Source organism: Dasypus novemcinctus, chromosome 10 (assembly GCF_030445035.2).
Source record: "Dasypus novemcinctus isolate mDasNov1 chromosome 10, mDasNov1.1.hap2, whole genome shotgun sequence".
In the NCBI taxonomy this organism is placed as follows: Eukaryota; Metazoa; Chordata; class Mammalia; order Cingulata; family Dasypodidae; genus Dasypus; species Dasypus novemcinctus.
The window spans coordinates 94613406-94634885 of NC_080682.1; the positions used below are offsets into that span (position 1 = coordinate 94613406).

General features: G+C 33.8%; 1 pseudogene; it reads left to right on the plus strand.

Annotated features, from left to right (window-relative positions):
* The first annotated feature begins 2530 nt into the window (after positions 1-2530).
* On the plus strand, positions 2531-3453 carry LOC101441601 (olfactory receptor 52A1-like; annotated as a pseudogene).
* The last annotated feature ends 18027 nt before the right edge of the window (positions 3454-21480 follow it).

Below are 21480 nucleotides of genomic sequence, written 5' to 3' on the forward strand. Positions count from 1 at the left end.
AGGGCTGATTTAAAATCTGCTGAGTCCCAGAGAGTCCTGATGAGAGACTAGAAAAATCTCCCATGCTGAGTTCATAACTCCTCCTCTTTCTCCACAGAATCATTGAAGAACATAAAAACAGATGTTAGCAGTTTTGTTCTCCAATTTATGCTAAATAAATTTCTACTTTAAGAGTGCCAGAGATCTTGCTATGAGTTTTAATGGAGGGTGAGCACTCAAACATGACTGAGGGACCTGTGGAAGAGGAGGAGTATTTGTATGCAGTGGTTGAAGAGCTACCTGAGAGAATGTCCAGAGTATAGGTTTGGCAGATGGCTCCACCATCAAATGCCTTTGAATTCAAGGGATTATTGAATACTGTTACAGAGAATGCAAATAGAAAGAGGACGCATTGCAGAAAGGAAAAAGTATGGGTATGATTCTGGAACCCCAGAAGGAGAAAAGAATAATGAGTAGAATATATATGAAAATGGACAATATACTTCATGAATCTGGTAAAAGAAAAAATATCTCCCAACAAACATAGAATTAGCCTCACTCAGTATGTCAACTTCACGCCTATATTTTTCATTGCCATCTTCCCCCATAACAATCAATCCTTTCCATTAAGACTGTATTCATTTGCTATTAATTTTCCCAATTATCACCAAGCTCATTGTAGCATTCAGGTGAGGCTCACATGTGAGCTTCTTTCTTTGGAATATGTCAAACACTGTGATAACACTTAAAGGATGCCTATTCCAATTCTCACGAATTGTAAGAAAAACTTTGCTCCTCCTGGAAAGAGTCAGTGATTTGTAGATGGGCAAGTCACAGAATTAAACATGGGGACAAGCCTGAGGAAATCAGGGTACTTAATTGACAGAATATCCTAAATGAAAATTGGTGGGTAAAGCTTTCCTCAGAAAATAGAGCCTCTCCTGACTTCATCATTTCACTTGAAATTGAGCAGCATTAGCAAAGCTGCTTCCTTTCTTACTGCTGTATTGATGACATTCAGTCTGTATTTACTTGACAAAGGAATTAATGGATATGATTAGAAAGCAATTTATTGGAGAGTCAAAGAAAGAATGAAGTAGCCCACCTATATTCTTCAGAGTGCTGAAACATTCCTCTAATATATAGACTTTCTTGATTTAATTATGTAATTTTAAAAAGTGGCTATAGTTAGGAAAGAAGACTTTTAGAGAAAGGCACAAGTCATAGTTTTTGAAAATTCATTCATCAATAAAGTTGAAAGTGATTCTTCATTTTGCCCATACCCTTTGAATCATTTCTAATTACCCTGAATTGTCCTCTGCCTAGTTATATATTTGACTTCTTTTAAGTAACTTCCCCAAAGAGACCTATGGATGAAATGGTAATGAGATTCAACAAAGTGTAATTCACATTTTGAGTATAAATTAACAATTTGCTTTTAATAAAGGAAACATAACTGTACAAAAAAAAAACTACAATTTTGTTTTTGAAAAATTACTTATGCCCATGCTCACAAAATTATCCAATATTTCTAGATATCTGTATCTCATTAAAACTGATATGCCAAAATAGGCTAAATGTTAGGCTAATGGTAGTTCTGAAGTTTAAAATAAGAAACAGTTTCTATTCCGGCTTAGCTGGCCATTTCCTACTTTTCCATATCATGCAGTTCTCCAGAAATGAGTCCTCTTGCCTCATACACTGCAATATGTCATTCATTGCTATCTAGAGGTTGTTATGCTCTTTTCATTATGCAGTATGGATTAAAGTATTTCAACTGTCTACATTTGCTCTTTTAAATACACCAAGATTTTTAAGAAGAGCTCTGTTAGAACTATAGGTGAAATTAAGTACAGTATAAATTAATATTTAAAATATAACAAAGTACTCTGGCCCAAACTCATCAAAAATAATTATTTTGAGATATTTTATCTGAGACCTCTTCCTTTACATTCATTTCAAGGATCTCTAATTGTAAGTAGATACAGATGATATAAATAGTTACTGATATAGACTTATAAATATGTTAGACACTTGGATATCAATTGGTCAGAGCTTGGAAATTTGTATTTCCAGACTGACAATTCCTAGGCTAAAGACAATTGGGAATAATAGATTACAAAAGAAATAGCTGGAATGTGATTTTGGAGAAGTTCATTGAAATGTGTTTAAATGCAATTTCCAAGCAAAATGAACACCTCTAGTTTTTCTTGTTCACAGGTCTGGAAGGAAATTAACCTTCAGGCTAACAGATTTGTGGTGTGCCTAGGTGATTTTGCTGTGCTAATGGCAGCTGTCCTGCCATGCACATAACATCTTCTTAAGGCACAGTGACTGTGGATACCACCACTGAAAGCAAAGATGTGTCTAAGGGATCTGCTTTTTCCATCAATAATATGAATAAAATAAAGATGTGGTCTCAAATTTACCAAAACAGTCCTGCTCACTAGCCTGACTTTGAATAAAAATAAGACATAGAAGAGCAATATCATTGCTGACGGGAAAAAAAAAAAAAAAAAAATTTGACTGCAACAGGGGAAACAAGGGAAACATGTTCATTTCCACCATTACAGTCTTCATGCCTGCTGTGTTGACACTAGTAGGGATCCCAGGGCTAGAGTCTGTGCAGTGCTGGATTGGGATTCCATTCTGTGCCATGTACCTCATTGCATTGGTTGGAAATTCCTTGCTTCTGTTCATTATCAAATCTGAGCGCAGCCTCCATGAGCCCATGTACATTTTTCTAGGCATGCTTGGAGCCACTGATATTGCCCTTGATAGCAGCATAATGCCCAAGATGCTTGGAATCTTCTGGTTCCAGATGTCAGAGATCTATTTTGATTCCTGCCTGCTTCAAATGTGGTTTATTCACACATTGCAGGGCCTGCTTGTTATGACCCTGGACAGATATGTTGCCATCTGCTATCCTCTACAAAATGTCACCATCTTCACCCACCAGCTGGTCATTCAAATAGGAGCTGTCATCACACTCAGGGCTGTGGTTCTTGTAACACCGTGCCTTGTACTGATAAAGTGACGGCTTCAATTTTATCAACAACTGTCATCTCTCACTCCTACTGTGAGCATATGGCCATTGTGAAACTAGTTGCAGAAAACGTCCAGGTCAACAAGATCTACGGTTTGTTTGTGGCCTTCACTGTAGGAGTGTTTGACCTCACATTCATCACTATGTCTTTTATCCAAATATTTATCACTGTTTTTTCTTTGCCCCAGAAAGAAGCTAGGTTCAAGGCATTCAATACTTGTATTGCTCACATCTGTGTCTTCCTGCTATTCTACCTCCTAGCCTTCTTCTCCTTCTTCACACATAGGTTTGGTTCTCATATTCCCCCTTTTATCCATATCCTCTTTTCTAGCATATATGTGCTGGTCCCTCCATTTCTCAATCCACTTGTCTATGGTATGAAGACCAAGCAGATCTGCATTCACGTGGTCAAAATGTTCTGCTCATAAAATTCACATTTTTAATATTTTTTTTTCTTTGTGAACAGTACACATCTTTCAAAATAAAATAAACATCAGATTCCTTGATTCCTTTGATTTTTCACTTAATGTTTTCTTGAAATTTGCAACTTAGCAGCTTGTTTACATGTCAGCATATTCCATGTTAGATATTCTTCAATTACTTTATATCTTACCTGAGTACTGAAAGTGAGAAATGTGGTGAGAAGAATATATAGCTTTCCTTTTATACATATTTTTAAGACATTACTTGAGTTTCATTCTCTAGAAACCTTTGCCAGAATGATTCATTTATCATGTCTATCTCACATTAAATTTTAAAACATCCAAAACTTTTGCTCTGGAGCTCCTAGGTACTGAAGTAAAGAAAAAATTTGCATCTCTTTGTTCCTGGATCCTAGACATTACAAGAGCTAAGGGTGAGGTGATGATATTATGTTCTTACATAAAACATCTTTGGAAGACTGAAGAAATAATAAAGTCTAAAAATTTAAAACTTTATCCAGAGACATTCAGGATATTACAGGAACAAAGTTCATGACAACTCACGTGTTCAATTTCCACATCAGTAGTTTTTCACTATCTATATCATTTACTATTATATTAAATCAATGAGTGTTTTCAATTCCCTACAGTATTATAAATGTTTTTCTAGAGAAAGTAATGCAGTAGTAATTTCCTCTCAGTATTTCTGTTTAATGATCTTGTGGACTTATATTCCTGAAAGAGAAAAGGGGAGAAAAAGACAGTGTAAGAATATGAGTGAGATATGAAATTAGCAAAGAAATGAACCACCGGAATGTAACTGGATGTAGTCAGGAGAATTGCTTTTGTTCTGTTTGTATAATTTTCAGTTAGGTAGAGTGGCCAAGTCACTAATGACAAACATCCCGAAGTAGTTGATTTTGGAGAATTAACTGAGAATGTGGGTTAAGGAAACTGCACATTTTTTTCCAATATGATTTGAATGTTAAGTAAAATCTGGGGAAACAAGTAAATACAAATATGAAGGATATCTTTAAAGGATGTGCCAAGTTGAAAAAACTTTTTACTGACAGGTGAAATATATTAATGCACAAATCTTTCTATACGAAAGGTACTTGTGTATGTGTGTGTGTTTCCACCTGAGATTTTAGCAGCAAAATTTTTCAGCAGATTTAAGCCACATGCTTTTAAGAGAGACAAGATTATTTCATCAATGATATGGAGTAGTTCATCTAGATTATTAACCTGAGAAATTAAAGTTAATGGGTTCTCAAAAAGTTTAGCTGAGTGATCTTTTAAAAATATGGAAAATATTCAACTTGTGGGCAGATCATGCTTTGATATTTCAAATTTACCATCAGTGTAAGGAATATTGGGCATCTTGCCACATAGATTGTAGAGAATATTTCTGGTTATATGCTCTGGACATCATCAGTTACCTATGTAGGGATGAACATTTTGTAAATCTAGCACTATCATAGGCATCTTCTGAGATCATTTTAAGTATCAATACACATGAGGGATGAAAGTTATTGAACTGGAATTTTAAAATGGTGTTTTTTTACTCAGATAAAATAATTTTAGTTGGATGATATTAAATAGCATAAGACATAATTTCTTATTGTGTTAAATTAGACATCAGCAATAATTTTCTGTAAAAGACCAACAATAAATAATACAGGCTTTTCTGGCCATGAAGCAATATTTGAGATTATGATATAGGTATTCACATAGTAAAGAAAAAGCACATTTCTATGTAACTGTCATTGTTAAAATTCATAATCTAATAATATAATAATAATAGTTAAGTGCAGTACCTTTATAATATAGAACTTGAGAAAAATGGAGGATTTTGTTTTTGTTTTGTTGTTGTTTTTGTTTCTTTTTCACTTGGGTGACATTCAAAGCTAGTTCAGGAAATATTAATTATCCATTTCTAAAAACCATTAATAGGGAAGATGATGGGACTCAAGTGATTGTGCTCTGATCTACCATCCAGCATTGAATTTCTGGGGCCTCCTGGTGAAGGTGATCTGGCCCACATGGAGAGCTGGTCCATGCAGAGTGCTGACCTGCACAGCTGGCCCATGAGGCAAGCTGGCCTGAGTGGATAGTGGCACAGCAAGATGATGCAACAAAAAGAGATACAGAAGAGAGACAAGAAGATACGCAGTAAACTAGGGAGCTGAGGTGGTGCAAGAGATTGAGCACCTCTCTCCCAATCCCAAAGGTCCCAGGATCAGTTCCCAGTGTCACCTAAAAAGTAGACAAGCAGGCATAGAAGAATGCACAGCGAATAGACACAGAGAGCAGATAAGGGCAGTGGGGAATAAATAAATAAATCTTTTAAAAAAACAAAACATTAATAGCCATTAGACCAAAACTGTGGCAGAGGTATTATTCTGATGACCCACTACAGATCTACTTGGTGAAGTTTTAAAATATTTCTAACAATTTCTAGTTCTAAAAGTCTAAAGAAAACATGTGGGAATATGAGATATTACTCATGCTGAGAGAGTATGTGAAACCAGAAAATATTTGACCAATTTAATTTAACAGTACTTTAGCGAACATCAAGTCATGAGTCCTGATTGTTCAATAATTATAGCCTTCAAATTATCCAGACAATTTCCATCTTGAAATTGAAGAATATGAATGGAATAAAGAACAAAGTAGGTCAATGCAAGGATAAGCAGTAGGACTCCCCACAATCTTCAGACTTCAACCTGGACAATCATGGGGTAAATGATGAACATAAACTTCTTTGGAAAAAGAAAATAGACTTTGTAAAGAGTTCTTATTAATGAGTAGTAGAAATTTGAAAATTAACTTCCATAGAGATTGTATCAACTCAATAATGACTGAAAGAATTTGTTTCCTTGAACTCTTAAAAACATTGCTAATTATGAAACATTTTAACTTCTGATAGATGGTGCAAGAAATGTGGTTTTCTTTATAATGTGTACTTAATAGTGAAATATTTTTCTGCCATGGTATATACATGATTTCTTTGAAATCCATTTGTGTTTCTTTTCTAAATATTTTCTAATTTGTGTCTATTTAATCCTTCATGAACTTAAAATTTGATGAGTAAATATTGAAGTAACTTTGTTCAAGATCTTTACGCCTCAGAATTCCCAAAAAAGAAAATATTTGGGTACCACTGGTCTGATGAGGGCCTAATATCCAGCATATATATATCTCAAAAATAAAAAGGCTAAAAACCCAATTAAAAAATGGGCAAGAAATTTTAATAAGCACTTTACTGAAGAGGAAATACAAATACTAAAAATCACATGAGAAGATGCTCAACATCACTAGCTATTAGAGAAATGCAAATATTAGATGAGATATCCTCTCACACCTATTATTAGACTGGAAGCTATTATAAAAACAAAGAACTACAAATTTTGGAGAGGAAGTGGAGGAAAGGGCAACCTCATCACCTGCTGGTGGGAATGTAGAATGAAGTAGCTATTGTAGAGAACACTTTGTAGGTTCCTCAGGAAGCTAACTATAGAACTGCCATATGATTCAGCAATTCCACTGCTGGGTAGATGGACAGAAGAATTGAAAGCAGGGACACAAAGAGATATATGCATACCAATGTTATTAATACTAGCAGTGTTATTCACTATTGCCAAAAGTTGGAAGCATCTCAAGTGTCCATCAACAGAAGAATGAATACACAAAATATGTTATATGCAAACAATGGCATATTACTCAGGTGAAGTACCAACATGGATGAATCCTGAAGACCTCATTTTGAGTAAAGGACAAATATTACATGACTCACTGATATGATCTAAGCATATTGAGCAAAATACGTAGTTCTTCTGCCCCTTTTATTTAAACATATAATTAGTGCTATAATCATTAAATATTTGTCCCAGAGACATAAATCTTCCAGCTCTTCATATGTTGATTGGAATCTAAATCGTAGGAGAGTTGCAGCCAATACCTGCTCTTCAGTTCATTGGTCTCAACCAGAACAACTACAAAAAGGATCATGTTGGCAATGTCCATCCCAAAATAACAGAGTATATAAAACTGTAGGTAAAACAGCTCTATCCATCTGCACAGTGGGATCTAAGACTCCTCTCATTTGGAAGAGGAGTGGGAGTAACTATTCAAAATACTCAAGATTGAAGAATGAACAAACTTAGGAGAGGAATACAAATATGGAACAACATAGACTTATTATTCTGGCAAAGTAAGAACTTAAAACATTGATGTAAAGACAGTGGTCACCAGAGTTTCAGAGGGGAGAGAGAAAAATAGATATAACATAAGGCATTTTTTTGGACATTGGAATTGTTCTGTATGATATTTAAGTGATTGAAACAAGGCATTATACATTTTGTCAAAAGCAATAAAATTGAGCCATGTGACATGTAAACCATAACTGAAACTATGGACCATGGTTAGTCACAATGCTCCAATACATCTTCATCAATCTTAACAAATGTACCACACAAAGGAAAGTTGTTGTTAATGGAGGAAAGTGTGGAAGAAGGAGGGAATGGGATATATGTCAATCCTCTATATTTTAGAGGTAACATATATGTAATCTATAGTTTCTTTAATAATAAAGGGGAAAAAAAGAATTCCCAAGAGAATTTTCAATGAGTCATTGGAATTTCATATTAAGAGTGATTTCAGAAAAACAATGGAGTTTTATTACTAGTGATTATTGACCCTGTCATGGTGAAAGTTGATTCTTCTTACTTTTAGTATTGGTTTTGGGGAGAAGGTTCTATAATCTCTTAACACTTCTGACATTTTATAGATGCTTCATCTAAATATTCCATTTAGGAAGAATAATGGACAAATTTTAGCTCATCCCTACTTCTGTCTTCTTGGGAGAAGAGCTGTGCAGCTGTTAATGACAAACTCTCACTTCTTCTGTGGGATCTCTTCCAATATCAATATAACCCTAACCTGATGATCAAGTTGGTCTCATAATAGGGTTCATATGGCAAGCCCATGTGGCTTTCCTAATAAACTATGTCCTTACATTTAAACATTATTAATATAATAATATAGTCCTACAGCTATAGTTTCTATGTACAATTTATAAAATTGTTCAGAACCCAAGAAAGAAAGCCAGTAGGTATTTCTGAGATGCCCATACAGATTTATCATCAAAGTCCAGAAGTTAGTGAAGAAAGTGTTTCACAACAAAAAAGCTTCAAGTAATTCAGTCATACACAATCATTGATATGACAATCTGAAAAAGTTTTTTTTTTAAAGCATTTGATTCAAGAAGTCAAACTAATGATGAAATGTAGGATGAGGCACTAAAATACCTATCCATCATAGTCTAATATTCTGTGTCATTTAGGTGATTATTCTCCCAAGAACACAGGACTGGATGGAGCAGAGAAGAGTAACTATACTCATCCTGTGTGAAAGGCTCCGACTGCCATTTCCAGAACCTGTTGCAAAATCTTTATTTGTGGTAGACACATTTTTTAAAAATGAAAGACTCTAATGATTACACCAGTGAAGTTAACACAATAAAATGTTACGAGACTTTAGCAAGATCATAAGATATAAGGTTCATATATGTAGTACTTGTAATTCACAAACTATAAAATAATAATTAGGAATTAAAACAAAACATTGATTTTCCATTGAGTATGTACACATAAGCTACTTAGGAAAGATTTATTTTTTCCAACAATATTAAAAAAAGTATACTATATTGCAAAAACTGAATAAGCACTGTTAAGAGAAGTTAGGCAAGTACTAAAGAAATAGAGAGGAAAAAGTATGGAAGTTGTTATAGTATAATTGAGGATATGGCAAAAGAAACCAAGATTTCATTGGAAGCAGCACTCTCTGGTTAAATTAAAGGCAATTTGACTATCAAAATAATTAGGAGGATATCAAACTTACCAGAGAAAATCAGAATCCCTGAGTCCCTATGGATATGAAGGACATGGAAAATAAATGAAGTGTTGAAGGCAAAGTGTGTCCTTTTAATATAATTTCAAATAATAAATGAAGAAGAAATGTTGGATCTAGAAATTCATCAGTAGAATATTAAAACTAATGTGTGAAATTTTGAAGAGAGAATGGTTATTTATACATTCTTAAACTATTGCACTACAGATTATGAATCAAAAAGAGAAATGAAGAAGTTTGGGTGTCACCCCATTTACCAAGTAATCAAAATTAAAATCATTACAATTACTGTAATTAGTAATCGAAGAAAATGTAGCATTGATGTGGAGAAAGTGGTCATGGTAGCTGCTGAGGGTAGGGAGTGGGAAGAAGGGATGTGATGTGCAGGCATTTTCAGGACTTGGGAGTTGTCCTGGGTGATACTGCAAGGACAGTTACTGGACATTGTATGTCCTCCCATGGCCCACTGGGTAGACTGGGGAAGAGTATAAACTATAATATGGACCATTGACCATGTGGTGCAGCAGTGCTCAAGGATGGATTCAGCAAATGCAATGAATGTCCCATGATGAAGGAGGAGGTTTTTATTATGGGAGAAGTGGGGTGAGGATGGTGGAAGGTATATGGGGAACTCATATTTTTTTAATTGACATTAAAAATAAATAAATAAAGACCCAAAAAATCATTACAGTTAGTACAAACAGGTAACATAGTGTTCTGAGTATAGAAAGAAACCTTATTATTCCACATACACACAAAAGAAAACAAATTATGTGAATCTAATCATCAGGAAACCTCAAGAAATCCAATGACAGACATTCCAGAAAATAAGATCTAGAAAGAAAAGTAACAGGGCAGGGAAAGAACGGAGGCCGATGAAAGGGGTCTAAAGAGACGTGAAAGTTAAATCCACTGTATGATCCTGGATATAAAAAATAAAGTGTCAAAGTATTTATTGAAACAGTAGAACGGTTTCCTAATTTTGAATATGGACTATGGTGTAGGTTATAGTATTATTAAATTCTAATTTCTGAACATAATTATAATACTGTGTTTATGGACTAGATTATTCTACATCTTAGCAATTACACACTGAAATACGTAGACACTAACTGGTTCTTTGTCTCCTTCATGCTACATACAGTTCAGAAAAAATATCTCTCTCTCTGCCATCTATGTCTGTCTGTCTGTCTGTCTATTTATCTATTTATCTATCTACCAAATATCCTATCTTATAATATATCTGCTGTTTACCTATTTACATCTATGTATCTATAGGTATCATCTATATCATCCATGATAAAGTAAAATGGGAGCAAAATACAAACACTTTGTACACAAGTGCAAATTTTATGAGGGTTTTGTATATTATTTCTTGCAAAATTCCATAGGTTTAAAATTATACGAGTAAAAAAGTTTGAAAAGTTAATTTTTTCTCAAAAGATCCCAATTTTGAAAGTGTACTTCTCTACATTCACTTTACCAATGCCAACAACTAGTCCTTTTCTTGGAAATTGACTTCAATTTCACAATCCACATCTCAGCAATTGCTAAGTTCTAGTGATTCTCTGTTAAATTATTCTTAACTATATTCCCTTTTCTCCAAAACTTAATACTTCTTCCCTTTTCAGTCTTTCATTAGTAATTATGGGAAATGCATTAGATTTTGCATTTTTCATTTGCTATTCTTTTCAAAAACTAATCCTGTATTCAAAAGCTTGCCAAAATCAGCATTCTAAAAGTAAAATCTGTTCTTCTTCATATCGTATTAATATTGTTTGCTCTTCAGTGAGTGCTAAAAATCTTTTTTTCAGTCAGTAAGTTGGTCATGTGTCTGTGTGTTCCTACCACTAGGCCTGCTAACAATTATACTTTTTTGACTAGCTACTTATTCAGCCTTGAGAAATGAGTTAGATGTGTCCCTCAATTAAGGAATTGTGGTCTTTTCAGAATAGATTCTCTTTCCCTCCTCCAAGCTCTCAGAAATTATTACATTGCTGATCCATCCTTCATGCAACTGCTTCCTGGATCATATGTCTAATTCATCTTCATGCTCATGTCCTGCAAAGTTTATTATATCCTTAAAGATAAATAAATAATTGATGACGGAAGAAGGAAAGAAGAAAAACATCATAAAAACCGAACCAAATTTTCCATAAAAATGTTCACTGTGTAATAGAATTGTTTTCATATTTCTACCAAGCAGAAGGACATTTGGCAGAAGGGGTCATTCACCCAATACTTTCCTAATCACGTATTTTAACCGTCCCAGAATAAAGTTTTTCACGGTTTATTTGAGCTAGGCTTCTTTCTTGGTCATCTAAATGCATTACTACATTTATTCACAAAAACCAAAAATTTAAAAAAATGATTAATTAATGTATACAACACTGAGTTCAATATTTAAGCAAACCAATTTTTGGACATATATTAATAAAGCATTAATCCATCCAAAGTGCACAATCAACAATATTCTGTAAAATATCATAATTCTGCATTTATCACTTTGGTCAGTTTTAGAGCATTTTCATTATTCCCTTAATAATATAAAAAAACAAACAAACAAAACTCATCATCTCTCAATATCTCTATGCTTCCCCTGTCATACATATCTGCTATTCTGATTCCTTCTCTCTAGTTTATTTGTAATTATTTTGTAAAAACATTGTTATATATGTAATATCACCCATATTCATATTTTACATGACATTTCACTATGTTATGCAGTCCCATGTTACATTTTAGCTTTCCTTCTAGTAATATACATGTCCTTTGTCTTGGCCTTTCAACCAATGTTATTTTAATATAATAGCTTTGCTAGTCACAAACAGAGTAATTTGCTATCACCATTTTCATTCATTTCCAAAGATTTACAAACAAACTTCTAACCAATATTGCATCACCTTTCCAATACTTACGCTTATTCTATTCTCTGGTGAACTATATATGAATTAATTCCATGAGTTTATGTAATATATTTAGTTCATAATAACACAATCATACAGTGTTTGTCCTTTTGTGTCTGGCTTGCCTCATTCAACATAATGTCCTCCAGGTTCATTCATATTATCATATGCTCCACAGCTTCATTTCTACTTACTGCTACATAATATTCCATTCTATCTATACACCACAGTTTGTTTATGAATTCATCAGTTGATGAACACCTGGGTTATTTCCAACTTTTATATACCGCAAATAATGCTGCTAGGAAAATCAATGTACATTTGATTATTGGATTTTCGATTTCTGCAAAAAATGCTGTTGGGATTTTTATTGGGATTGCATTGAATCTTTAAATCAGTTTGGGTAGAATTGATATGTTAATGATGTGTGATCTTCCAATCCATGAACAGGGAACATCCTTCCATTTATTTAAATCTTCTTCAGTTTCTTTTAGCAATGTTTTGTAGTTTTCTGACTACAGGTCCTTTATGTTCTTGGATAGGTTTATTCCTAAATATTTGATTGCTTTAGCTGCTATTATGATGGAATTTTTTTCCTGACTTCTTCCTCAGATTGCACATCAGTAGTGTACAGAAACGCTATTGATTTTTGGGTATTAACCTTGTATCCCACCACTTTGATGAACTAGTCTATTAGTTCTAGTAGTTTTGTTGTGGATTTTTCAGGAGATTCAAGATATGTCATCATATCATCAGTGAATCCTGAAAATTTTAAAATCTCCCTTTCATACTTGGGTGAGTTTTATTTCTTTGCTAGTCTAATTGCTCTAGCTAGAACTTCTAGCACAATATTGAATAGCAGTGATGGCAGTGGACATCCTTGTCTTATTCTTGATCTCAGCAGGAAAGTGTTCAGTCTTTCACCATTGAGTATTATGTTCACTGTATGTTTTTCATATATGTGCTTTGCCATATTGAGAAAGCTTCCTTCTATTCCTATCTTTTGGAGTGTTTTTATCAAGAAAGGGTGCTGTATTTTGTCAAATACTTTTTCTGTATCAATTGAGAGTTTTATGTGATTTTTCCTTCTTCAATTTATTAATGTGGTTTATGGTACTAATTGATTTTCTTGTGTTGAAACCGCCCTTGCATACCTGGGATAAAACCCATTTGATCATGGTGCATAGTTCTTTTAATATATTTTTGGATCTGTTTGCAAATATTTTGTTGAAGATTTTTGCATCTATATTCACTAGAGAGATTGGTCTGTAATTTTCTTTCTTTTTTTTTTTTTTGTAGTATCTTTATCTTGTTTTGGTATTAAGGTGATGCTGAATTTATAGAATGAGTTTGGTAGCATTCCTTCCTGTTAGATTTTTTGGAAGAGCTTGAGCAAGATTGATATTAAATCATCTTTGAAGACTGGTAAAATAAACCTTTGAAGCCATCTGGTCCTGAGCTTTTCATTTTTGGGAGAATTTGATAACTATTTCATCTTTGGGAGAATTTGATAACTATTTCAATTTCTTCACTTGTTTGAGTTTTTCTATTTCTTCTAGAATCAGTGTAGGTGTTCATGTATTTCTAGGAATTTGTCCATATCATCTGCATTTTGAAGTTTTTGGCATACAGTGTTCATAGTATCTTCTTATGACCTTTCTTAATTATGCAGGGTCAGTGGTAATATCCTTCCTCTTATTTCTGATTTTATTTGCATCTTTTCCCTTGTCCTCTTTGTCAGTCTTCCTAAGTGTTCATCAATTTTATTGATCTTCTCAAAGTACCATCTTTTGGTTTTGTTGATTCTTTTATTTATTTTTTTGTTCTCAATTTCATTTATTTCTGCTCTGATGTTTATTATTTATTTTCTTCAGTGTGGTTTGGAATTAGTTTTCTCTTCCTTTTCTAGTTCTTTCAGGTGTACCATTAGAACTTCAGTTTTAGCTCTTTCTTCTTTTTTTAATGTAAGCATTGAGGACTATAAATTTTGCCCTCAGCACTGCCTTTGTGGTATCCCATAGGTTTTGATATGTCATGGGCTCATTTATTCATCTCAAGATATTTGCAGAATTCTCTTGCAATTTATTCTTTGACCCACTGAATATTTAAGAGTGTGTTGTTTAATCTCCATGTATTTATGAATTTGCCCTTTTCTGCCCATTATTTTTCAGCTTAATTCCATTATGCTATGATCAAAGAAATTGTTTTGTACAATTTCAATATTTTTAAATTTACTGAGACTTGTCTTATGACCCAACATATGATTTATCTTGGAGAAGGATCATTAGCATCTGTAAAGAATAAATATCCTGCTATTTTGGGATGCAATGCTCTATAGGTGTCAGTTACATCTCATTCATTTATCATACTCACTGTTTCTTTATTTATCCTCTGTTCATATGTTTTATCCAGTACTGAGAGTGGTGTATTGAAGTCTTCAACTATTATTGTAGAGACATCTATTTCTCCTTTCAGCTTTGCCATTGTGTGCCTCATTTATCTTGAGGCACTCAGGTCAGGGACATAAATGTTTAATACTGTTATTTCTTGTTGGTGAATTGCTTCTTTTATTAGGATATAATGTCCTTCTTCAGCCCTTTTCATAATTTTGCATTTAGAATCTATTTTTTTCCAATATTAGTATCAATACACCAGCTCTTTTTTTGTTTACTATTTATCTGGACTACCTTTTTCTAACTTTTCCCTTTTCACTTGGTTATGTCCTTAAGTCTGAGATGAGTTTCTTTTAGACAATGTAGATTGCTCGTAGTTTTTTAATCCATTCATTCAGTCTCTGTCTTTTGATTAGGGGTTCAAATTATTAATATTCAGTGTTATTATTATAAAGGCATTACTTACTTCATCCATTTTGTCTTTTGGCTTTCTGTTGTTACATCATATTATTGTCCATCTCTTTAATCTTTAATTTACCCTTCCTAATAATTCTCATTTCTACACTTTTATCCAAATCTTTCACCTTTGTTTTCTCCTTTCCAGCTGCAGCACTCCCTTTACTATTTCTCATAATTCTGGTCTTTGGGTTACATATTCTAGCAGTTTTTATTTTTCTGTGAAGACTTTGAACTCACCCTCATTTTTGAGGGCCAGCTTTGCCAGACAGAGAATTCTTGGCTGGCAGTTTTCCCCTTTCAGTACCCTAAGTACATAACACCACCTTTTTCTTGCCTCCATGGTTTCTGATGAGAGGTCAGCACTTCATGTTATTGAGGTTCCCTTGTATGTGTTGCTTTGTTTTTCTCTTGCTGCTTTCAGTATACTCTCTTTAACTCTGGTATTTGTCATTCTGAATACTTTGTGTCTCAGAGTAGGTCTATTCAGATTTATCCTATTTTGGATGCATTGTCCTTCTTGGATATTGATATCTATGTCTTTCATAAAAGTTGGAAAGTTTTTGGTCATTATTTCCTCAAATATTATTTCTGCCCCTTTTCTATTCTCTTCTCCTTATAGGACAGTTATAATGCAAATATTCATGCATTTCACATTGTTATTCAATTCCCTGAGACTCTGTTCCATTTTTTCCAGTTTCTTCTCTTTTTGTTCTCCTATCTTTCTGTCTTCAAAATCACTAATTCTGTCCTTAAGCTATTGTAATCTGCTCTTGTGGGCCTCTAATTTTTTTTTTTTTTTTTTTGAGGTACCATGGCCAGTGCTCAAGCCTGAGACCTCTTATGTGGGAAGCTAGTGCTCAGCCTTGAGCTACATTGCCTTCCCTGAGCTGGCTTTTTCATTTGTTTGCTTTTTGTTTGTTTTATTGTTGTTGTTATTTTTAGGAGGTTGGGACCTCCTATGTGGGAAGCATGCACTCATTCAACTTCTTGAGTCACATGTGCTCCCTCTAAAGTATTTTTAGTCTCATCCATCATGTCTTTCATTCCTATAGACCCTGTTACTTTTCTTTGAAGGCTTTCAAATAGTTCTTTATGCTTACCCAATGTCTTCTTAATATCCTTTATCTCTTTAGTAATATTTTCTTTCAATTCTTTAAAATGATTTAGAAGGTAGTGTGATGGAAATTGATTAATTGCCTTAAATCATGCATGTTTCCAGAATATTTGTTTAGTTCCTTTGACTAGGCCATCTATTCCTGTTTCCTAGTATGGTTTGTAATTTTTTGCTGATGTCTAGGCATCTGAATATGTTGATGAATTTATTCTGATGAACAAGTTCTCTCTCTTGCCTATTGTGTGTGTCTTTTTTTTTTCTTCACATCTCTTATTTGATATTGTTTTAGCTTATTCTATGACTTTAAATTTTCCCAGTTAAAGTTATCAAAATTTTGTCAGTGTCTTATTAATGGGGTGTAGATTTTCTCCCCAGGGTTAGAGTACAGAGAGAACCAACTTCAGTTTTGTCCATGGAATTTCAAGACCAACCTGCAACTGGAATGTATCACCACACCTTTCCACAGAGATGAACTCTCCATTTTCCTTTGTTATGGTCTAGTCAGAGCTGAGATTCAAAGAAGATTCTGCTGGATAAATTCACTGAAGAAAAGCCTCCAACTCCCCATCTCTTTTCCCTTTTAACAGCTGACAAGGAGGAAGATGTTTTATACCTCCTCAGTCAGCTGAGTGAACCAGGGGTTTTACCCACCTTAATAGCTTTTGGGTAGGGATAGGAGCCATTTCCAGTCACTAGGGGTTTTGGTAACTCATGTTTATTGTTTTGGGGTCTTCATCTCTCTCTTCCTCACCCTCCTGGGAGTTGTGAAACACAGTCCTGGTCTGCAAATCTCTAAAGCAGGTCCCTCAGAGAACTTTTGTCTCTTTCTCTGTTTTTTTTTGTGAAAGAATTGAGCACTGTCTGCCTAATCTGATGCCATCTTCCCACAATCCCCCCCATTTTTTAAAAAATTGGATATAATGCAAATATCATGTAATTCATCCTGCAAAAGGGTTTTCCAGTGTATTCACAAAATTGTGCAACCATCATCATTATTAAATTCCAGAACACTCGCCCAAAGAGTTGCATTGAGTGACTTATTGCTCTAAATCTAAAGAGATCTAAAATAAAGAACATAAGAAGGCATTTCATGTATGTGATATGTCCTTGAGCCAAAGAAAATGCAGGGTAGAATTCATTATGGTATTTTTGTAAGCATATTGATAAAATAACAGTGTGATTATGAGTCATATTTTCTGTCTACCCAAACATTTGGGTCCAAATTAATATATTTCTGATGTTATAACCTTTATACAGAAAAACCCCATTGTTTTCATTAAAGTTAAACCTTTTTATCTTTTAGCTTTTATTTTTAAATTTAAAATTTTTCCCTTTTTTGTTTTAATAAGTGAGTGACAGAAAAATAAGTCTAATCAATAGTATACTATTGAAGACCTAAAGTACCAAAGTGATACATGCTTCTTAATCAATATATATCTATGGATATGAGGAAAGAAACTAAGATTAAGACTCTTTTATGTATTTTGAGTAGTTTAACAAAAAACTTTATCTAGACCAGTGAGTATTGACCTATGCATGAATGTATTCCTAAAAATTACTAATAAGATAGAAAAAAAATCATGGTTTCCTCATCCTACAGCTAAATAAAATAGTCATGGAGACCCTTTCAAAGAATATGAAGCATGAAATGAAATTAAGATATAAAACCTATACCCTATATGTCTTGCACAATGAGTTAAAATATTAGCTGGGAATATTGTAATAGGATTTGTCATAACAAAGGTGATTTGACTAAATTCCTGTGAGGAGATGGAATTACTGACAAGTTTACATAGTTTGAGTACAAATATGACCTGATCTCTAACTTTGGGAAGCAGCAAAATTTGAAGGAAATCTATAGAACAGAAGTGGTAGGGACCAAAATGGTAGAGTCTAAATTATATTTGGTGATTTAAAAATAACCTGAAGAACAACTGAAACTAATCTACTCTCTAAGTCAATTGCTTCTCTTTCTTTCACAGAGAAAATTCCAGAAAGAGTATCATGACTTTTCAGGCCTATTTCTTATTCTAATTCTACCTCAAATCCCTATTTTGAATTCCTCTACCACCACCACAGGAAGTAATATCTTCCTAAATTTTCCTATGCTTCAACATTGCATTAAATACTCTTTAGGTGAATATGAATTAAAATGGAAACAGAAACCAAAGGGAAAAATATCAAAGGGAAAGTTAGCATGTACATAATTCTTTCCTAGAATTAATCACTTTTGTGATTAAAGGTAACCAACTCAACTCCCCATATTAGGAAAAACTTTAATGCAGGTATCATGTCTATTATTATTTTTTTCCCCTCAAGAATACACAGCATGATTCCTCACACAAAGGAAGCATAAAACAAGTAGTTTGGAAGGAAGGAAGGGAGGAGGGAGGAAAGAACAGAGGAAGAAATAAGACAGGAAATATCCAAAACTGTACCAACAAGGACAAGGTCCAACCTGCTTGGGCCCAAATGTCCATTTGAATGATCACACAAAGAATATTACTAACTTCACTAAAAGAATTTCAAGAAAATAAAAATGTAAAGAGTGAAACTGTGGGAGACCAATAGGTAAAACTGGTACACAGATTTTTTTTTCCCCCAGAAATACCAGGGTGGAAAAAGAGGTAACAAGGACACCTATTTGAAAAAAATGGAATTTGCATAGAAACAAGTCTGTGTTTAAGTGGACTTTAAGTTTTTGCATACAACACAAACATCAAAGGACTATGGCTTATTAAGAGAAAAGTTATATGCAAGAATTCTCTCCACTTAACCTGTGGGGAAAGATAATTGGAGACAGTGAAAGATTTCTGCACATGTAGGAGTTATTTCTGGAATTTTTATTTTATGGATAAGCCCAAGAGGCTGATTTGAAATCTGCTGAGTCCCAGATGGTCCTGGTCAGTGGCTAGAAAAATCCCTTGTCTTGAGTTTATAATTCCTCCTCTTTCTCCACAGAATCATTGAGGATTATTAAAACAGATGCTAGCAGCTTTGTTCTTCAAACTGAGATAAATAAATTTCCATTAGGTCCCAGAATGCCACAGATCTTGCTAATAGTTTTGATGGAGGATGAGCAATCAACATGACTGAGGGATATTTGGAGGAAGAGGAATATTTGGTTTGCAGAGTGTGAGGGGCTAGCCCAGGGGACTTTTAGCAGATGGTCCCACTGCCAAATAGCTTTGAGTTCAAGGCCTTTGCTGGATACTGTTACCAAGAGATCATATAGAAAGAGAATGCATTGCAGAACACAAAAACTATGTGAACGAGCCTGGAACCCCAGGAAGACAAGAGAGCTATTGAGTGGAACGTACATAAAGAATGGTATAATACTTCATGAATATGGTAAGAAAAAAAAAAAAAAAAAGCTCTGCCCAGATATTAGGAAGTAAGCCCCATTATGCCCAGGTTCAAAATTTCTCATTGCCACTTTCCCCTGTAGCATTCACTTAATCCCACTAAGCCAATTGTTTATGGACTTACCCTCCTGCCACCCAACGACCTGTATATTCAGGTGAGTCTCACATCACAGCACCTTACTCAGAAAGGCGTCAGACACTGTGATAACACTTGAACAATGCAATTCCAATTCTTACTAATGTTGGAGAAGAAAAGCTTTGTTCCTATTAGAAAGATTCAATAATTTGTAGATTGGGAGTCATAGTATTGATATTGGGGGTAAGCCTGTGGAAATCAGAATGTTTAGTTCATTGACTATCCTAAATGTGAGCTTTCCACACATAATAGAGTCATTGTTGACTTCATTATTTCATTTCAAATTAGCACATAAACCAAAGCTCTTTCCTTCATTACTGGTACATTGTAGAGGAAAATGTGGTTAACTGATTTAGGGACTTACTTACATGATTTGAAAGCAACATTACTGGAAAGTGTAAGAAATAATGAAATGTATTCTTTACAGTGCCTGAATTATTTCTCTAATATATGGTTTGAAAATTTCTTGACTGATATATGTAATATAAAAACTTGATAATTTTTTAAAAGAAAACTTTCAAAGAAGATATAAGACCCAAGTTTTTAAAAAATTCAGTCATCAGTAAAATTGAGAAGTGATTCAATTTTCTTCTTTTCCCTATATCCCTTCTGAATCATTTAAAATATCCAGATTTTGTCCTATGTCTAGTACTATTTTTGGCTTCTTTTAAATAACTTTACCTTTTATGAATTTATTTTCTCAAAATTGCTTATACCCACACTTAGAAAAGGATTCAACTATCTAGAGTATCTCTATTTCACTAAAATGCTGAATCTAATTTGGCCAAATCCATGCCCAATAGTAGCACTGAAGTTCAACCCAAGAAACAGGTATCTATTCTGGCATAGTTATCCATTTTCCAATCTTTTCCATATGATGAAATTCTCCAGAAATGAGTCGCCTGGTCCCAAGCATTATCGATGCACATTGTCTTCTCAACTAGAGGTAGTTTTCTTCTCTGCATTCTGCAATATGAATTAAAATTGCTTATGATTGCTATTTCAAGCACAAAGCTAGTATTAAGGAAGTCAGCTATTAGTAATATATGGAAAATAAAATGCAGTGTTAATTAGAAATTTGAAAAATGGCAGGGAACTTTGGGCTTAGCAGAATATATAAATTGACTTATTTTTTTCTGAAGTCTTCACTTTCTATTTCAAAGGACATCCAAACAGAAATGTAGATGATATACAACATAGATATAGATAAAGTAATATTAATATCTTATTAATATTGGTATCAACTGATCAGAGTTTGGGATTTGCTGTTCTAAACTGAGAGTTGTTGAGTTAATGATAATTGGAAATACTAGATTACAGGAGGTAGACACAGAACGTGGGTAGGAAATAGAAAGTCTCATCAGACTATGTTAAAAACACAACTTTCAAGAAAAATAAAAAAACTCTAAATTTTTGTTGTTGTTCACAGTTCTGGAAGGAATCGACATTCAGATCAACAGGTTGTTTCCTTACCCATGTGATTTTGATAATTCTAAATGCAAACAGCCTGCCACACACATAAAATCTTATTGTGACAAACTGAATGTGAATGCCTCCCATAAAAGCAAAGATGCATCTGCAGTGATCTGTGTTTTTCATCAATAATATGAGTAAGATGGATGACGTGATCTTAAAATTTTACAAAAATCAGACATTCATTATACTACCTTTGGATAAATATAGGAAGTAAAACAAACATCATTGCTGATGTGAAAACTTCTTTGTCTGCAGTGAGAGGACCAAGGTAAAT